This window comes from Protomyctophum parallelum (genome assembly GCF_964188405.1).
Source record: "Protomyctophum parallelum genome assembly, chromosome: 13".
NCBI classification, from domain to species: Eukaryota; Metazoa; Chordata; class Actinopteri; order Myctophiformes; family Myctophidae; genus Protomyctophum; species Protomyctophum parallelum.
In genome coordinates, this window is record NC_139708.1 from 13,945,496 (window position 1) to 13,951,508 (window position 6,013).

A 6,013-nucleotide genomic window follows, 5' to 3' on the forward strand; every position below is an offset into this window, starting at 1 on the left:
TCTGATCAGACCTTGTAGTAAAAATAAATTCCAAAACATTACGACACAATGTTGCGCACTTTAACATTGAATTCATCCAGCAGCAGCCATTTCTGATTTTTCTGTCCAAATCCAATAAATTGGGTCTTTCCGAGGTATTTCCTCATAAATGAGTGAGGTGCAGTACAGTGAGAGCTCTAAAACTCTATTATCAATATTTGTTACTTCCATACAGTGATGGAAGCCTTCAGAGCATGGCATCCTTTAGGACAGTGTTCCCAAACACTGGGTCGGGACCCATTTGTGGGTCATGGACCAATTTTTATGGATCTGTTTGTTTGGTTTCCTGCATTTAGTTTTTCATTATTATTCCTTCAAAACATTTTCAAAAAGCATTCCCAAAAATGCACAGACGCACACTTGTGATTGACTGTCGCTCTGTCTCGCCAATCGGCAACGGCAAAGTAGATTTTCTCAACTTTTACACTTTGCTGTGTTTCTGCCTTGTGTCGCCGTGGTGGAGGTGGCAGTCGCTCCCCTCCATAGAAAATGCATTGGACCTCACTGCTTCTGCAGATGGTTTAAATGAAATAGCGCTGCTGGTGTGAATTCAGTATGAGGGAGGAAGAAAGCAATATAGATTTTAGAATGGCACCAAACTAGCGCTGTGAACGTATTAACTAATTATTGTGTGTGTGTGTGTGTGTGTGTGTGTGTGTGTGTGTGTGTGTGTGTGTGTGTGTGTGTGTGTGTGTGTGTGTGTGTGTGTGTGTGTGTGTGTGTGTGTGTGTGTGTGTGTGTGTGTGTGTGTGTGTGTGTGTGTGTGTGTGTGTGTGTGTGTGTGTGTGTGTGTGTGTGTGTGTGTGTGCGCGCGTGCGCGTGCGCGCGTGCGCCCTACTAGACCTGGCTTTGGGAGCAGAGATTTGGAGATTTGGCCTCACTGCACTTTTGGAGGTTAAAGGGAAAATATAAATAGTTTTGCCCTAGTCAAGTCACTTTAATTGTATAAGGGTGTCTGAACCGTGTGGAATCATTGATCATCTCTCAATCGCCACCAACATCACAGCCATGTGTAGATGGAATACCAAGTTTCATGGATCAAATTGTTTGGCTTCTTTTTCTCAACCTTCATTTCTTCATCTGATAAAAGTCTTTATTCATAACATGATTCCAAAGGTTCAAGACACCCTGGAGACCGGGAATGAAGCAGCCTAATATGCAAGTAAAAAAACACTGAAAAATCAAGATTGTGTTTCACTGTTAATACTGTGCACACAAGGAATGTTTTTAATGTCGCCAATCTCATGTTGTTATACTTGATCAAGTTTGTTTCTATAGAAGAGATGTATTGGGGAGGGGGGATCACTAGGATTTAATTTGAACTATTTCATTTTCTTTGTTTTTCTGTATTTACATTATCTTGACATTATTTGATGAATTGAGGCCTGTCCATGTTTTACCAATATTAATCCCTCTGTATTTGCACAAGCGTTTGAGGCCAGCTCATGATGCCATATTAATATAAATGTATGGAGTTTGATATTATTTTGTGTCAGCACTGTAACCTGTGGAGACTGAAGGGGCTTTATGTGAAACTGTAACAGGCATTTAAAAGAAATGCAAAGCATCAAATTATAAATGAAATGCTTTCATTTAGGGCTACATATAGAGTTGCACTATTATCCAGAAAAGAAGAAAAAAAATCAGTTGAACCAGTAAGATTCAGGCTTTCACTGGAGGTTAATGGAAGCCATAGAGTAAGACAGAGTTACGACATTGAGTTGGCAGAAAACACCCCAGTCACGTGGTTCATGTACTCTCATGAGCCCATAGACTCCAATGCATTCAGAAAACTTCCGGTTGTCCCTTTTATAGAAGTCTATGTAGAAGAGCCTGGCCCCATGAAGTGAACGGAGTTGTCGTAACTCTGTCTTATACTCTATAGCTCTGGTTTGAACCAGTTCTCATGACACTTTCTATGTAATCATTTGGACATAGAAATCTGCTGCCAACTGTACAAACACCGTCCAACCATAAGAACATCTTTACTTTTATTGCACTAGTTCTCTAAACATGTACTTGTCTTGACTGCTTCTATTTAATTTTCTATGTATTGTCTCATCAAGATCTTTTGAAATGATTCTATTCTAATGTTGACGCACAACAAAACCTGTGAGCTTCCTTATAAAGTACTGTGTTGAAGGACTGCTAATCTGGCTTGTTTTGATGAAAGTTTCTAATCTAGTGTATGGTACTGCTGTCTTGATCATTAATATTGTGCATAAAAGAGCATACTCTCTTGATTGTGTTCAATGTTTTTTATATTTTGATTCTATTTGTATATGTTTCATGATTGCATTTTATTTTTCAAAACATTTAGAAAATGTATTTGCAAATACCCAATCTACAAGGTCACATTGTGATCTTGTAGATCAGTCATCGTCCAATATTAATTTTGAAACAAATGTTTGGTTAAAGAGTGGAATCTCATCATAGAGTAATAGTTTTTACGGGGCTCGACTCACTCTGGGAGTAAGACCCCTGAGGTAATACTCTGTATTAGCCCTGGTTTGGACCTTGGTAGGGAACAGGCATAGGAAAAAATAGAAATGTTGCAGGAGCGGGTGTTGATTATATATTTTTAAATGGCCATGCGCAAGCCAGAATGGGAAGTCAAAAAAGGAACAAATGGGTCACTCAAAATCCCACAATGTCTGTAATTAACGCATGTAGTGCACGTACATAGTGTATGTGCGTGTGCGCTACTCACACCTTGATATGCAGAGAATGTCATTTTGAGCTATGTTTTGAGCTTGGAAGGTTTAGTTGGTTATTTGTAGATATAGAGTTAGATTATTACGGAACAATATTAAAGAGACACTTCACCTTTTTTGCAAAAAAAGTAAGACAGACACACCAAAGCATTATGGGAATTGTAGTCCAGGAAGGAAGTGAGTCCATTACCATAGAGACATATAAGGTCTTCCGGCTCTGGGGTGCGTGTCAAAACTGAAGGCACAATTTAATTTTCACAAGATTCCTTGCGAAGCATGACGTAATGGAAGTCCAGGAAAAGACGCGCTGTGATTGACCAGTTGAGTGACAGCGAGAGACATGGAGGAGTCGCATATCGTCACTTGAGCAGTAGTCTCGCGTTACCAGACTGTTGCCTCCGCGATTTCCAAACGCTTCATCATACAGTGGGCCAACGGAAGAGGTCTCATGCGATAAAGCGGAAGTTATTGCCATTTTGGTATATTACACCATAGACAACCTATATAAGGCAAACATTTCTAAATTTCATCATGCTTTAAGTAGCATGTGACATGTCAAACTAGGGGGTTTTCGTGATTCTGAATCCATTCCAAGCACGAAAAACACTCCAATTCCACATTCCAAGCATTCGTTTTGCATGGAAAACACTCCTTGGCCTAAAAACAGCCAAATTTAGGCCAAGGAGTGTTTTTCGTGCAAACCGAATGCTTGGAATGGATGAAAACCCCCTAGTTTGACGTCTACTTAAAGTATAATGACATTTTTCCTTAGGCTATTGTTTGTCTATGGTGTTCGTGATGTTTACCTCTCATTCTGTGGACCTTAATGACCAAGTGAATCTATTCACTTTGTCATTAAAACACAAATAATGTGTCATGACATCACAGGTTAATTTCTATTCCTTGGCCCAATCCCAATCCGCTCCCTTGCTGACTCAATGAGGCCTCACTGACTTCTGCGTGTTCATGTGAAGTCTGTGAGGGCTTGAGGGATGTCCCATTTGAAATCGGTAAGTCAGTGAGGGCTCAGTCCCTCCCCTTTATGTGCCCTTTGCCAAAGTCAGCATCGATGCTGACTTTGGCAAAGAAATTACCCATAGTTCATAGCGTTACCAGGCGAATGAGGGGGATCCTCCGAACGTCAATCATTTAAATATGCAAATTAGTTATGTATCGCGGTTAGAATGTCAACAAACACAATAGTGCTTTCTCACTGTTCTCAAAGGGAGACGGAATGGAAGGATAGGCTATATATTTAATAACAATAATAATAATAAGGGAAACATGATGAGAAATGACTAATGAGCAAAATAAAAGAATATGGAAATGAAATGTATAATAATAATAATAATAATAATAAATAATATTACAACCCCTATCACACAGGAAAGTGTATTTATGAAACTAATAATAAAACGATCAGCTTAAATACTAAAATAGACATGATAGACAGGCATGCAGGCACTAGCTGTGCATAAGGACAGTTTTTATAAAGTGATGCAAAGTGTCATGAATGGCGGACTCATATTCAAAGTGCTGTCCCATTCCTTTCACAACAATTTGGAGCCTCTCACCCTCAAGCACTTATAGCTGACGTCAAGAAGTCAATGAGGGTTCAGGGCTTGAGGGAGGCAAGGATTGGGCCCTTGAGCTTTTGGGTCTGTGGCTCCCTGGCCAATCTCCAAGGTCACGTGTCGTGAGCTTGTAGATGATAGATCTGCCTATCTTCAAAAGATTTTTATACATTTGAAACTTTTTTTAATGGGACATTATTAGATAGATAGATACTTTATTTGTCCTTTCGGAAATTTGTTTTGTGCACAGCAGTCATCAGGATATACATAAAACATGCAAACAAACAGATCACACAGTACATAGACAATAAAGAAACAGTGCCAACAGAAGGCCACCAGTCATAGTTCCAAGAGGCTTCACATCACACTTTATGCACGGAACTGAGATGGGGCCTGCTTGTTCATAAGTCCTATACTTATGGGAACAAACGATCTTGAGGCCCTAGCCTGCAGGGAAGGTACCATATACCGTCGCCCTGATGGTAAAAGATGGTATTGGCTGTGTAACGGGTGTGTGTTGTCCCTAGTAATAGCTTTCCCCTTCCTGAGTACCCGGGTCTCATACATTGAGGTCATACTCTCAAATCGTACCCCAGCTATTTTACTGGACACGCTGATGATTTTATGGAGTTTGTTCTTATTAACCAATGATAATGAGCCATACCATGAAACAAAACAAAATGTCAATGCACTCTCCACAAAGGATCGATGAAAAAGTGCCATGATATTTTTTTCAACGTTATACTGTCTCAGTCTGCGCATAAAATGCAGCCTCTGCTGACCTTTCTTGTAGATGGAATGAGTGTTGGAATTCCATGTCAGCTTGGAATCAATCGTTGTACCCAAGTACTTTCGTCCACAATCACTACCCCATCCCCACCAATGACTGATTTCCTGGTGTGCATGGGCACCAGTCCTAAGGTCCAATATGACCTCCTTAGTTTTTTTTATATTAAGCTGGAGGAAGTTACTCCTGCACCAACCGGCAAACTCGTCCACTGTTCTTCTATAGCTTATCTCATCATCCTCAATCAGACCAACAATAGCTGTGTCGTCTGCGAATTTAACAATACAGGTGTTATCTGACTCACTCCTACAGTCGCTTGTGTACAGCGACTGTAGGAGTGAGTCATTATGCATAATGAGTACTTTATAATTGTGGTACTTTAAAGGACCACTTCACCACTTTTCAACCTATCTTATTATAATAGGTCCTCACTAATAATCATGATTGATAATTAGATTTTCATTATCGTGAGAACGATGGCTTCCATTTTCGCATTGCAACTTTTCAGGACTAGAAAGCCTGCAGTTTCTATTAGCTTGTATTCCCCATCGATGATGTCACTGGAAGACGGTTTCTGAACTGCTCACACAGCCCTCCTATGAGACACAGACTGAGTAGAAAAAAAATTGCACCATTGTTTCATTATTATTAGTGAGGACCTATTATATGAACATTGAAACGTTGAAAAGTGGTCCTTTAAGTAAAATAACATGACACAATTAATTATAATTAAGTAAGCTCTTTGAAGAAATTAAATATATATACGCACGCGCGCACACACACGTCACACACATGGCACATGACACTGACATAAGACATACAAAATTATAATGCAAATAATCAGTTTGCTTTAGAATTGAATGGACTTAAAACATAGATTATAGTCTTTGGTAGCACAA

General features: G+C 39.6%; 1 protein-coding gene across 3 annotated transcripts in view; it reads left to right on the forward strand.

Annotated features, from left to right (window-relative positions):
• pdxdc1 (pyridoxal-dependent decarboxylase domain containing 1) overlaps positions 1–2,280 on the forward strand; it is a 29,066-nt gene extending 26,786 nt beyond the window's left edge. For 2 of the 3 annotated variants that reach the window (XM_083780723.1, XM_083780724.1), the window contains one exon: positions 1–2,280. This exon is cut by the window's left edge and continues 759 nt beyond it. The gene's annotated coding sequence lies outside the window, so the exon portion shown is untranslated. The other variant, XR_014570187.1, reaches the window with a different exon arrangement.
• The last annotated feature ends 3,733 nt before the right edge of the window (positions 2,281–6,013 follow it).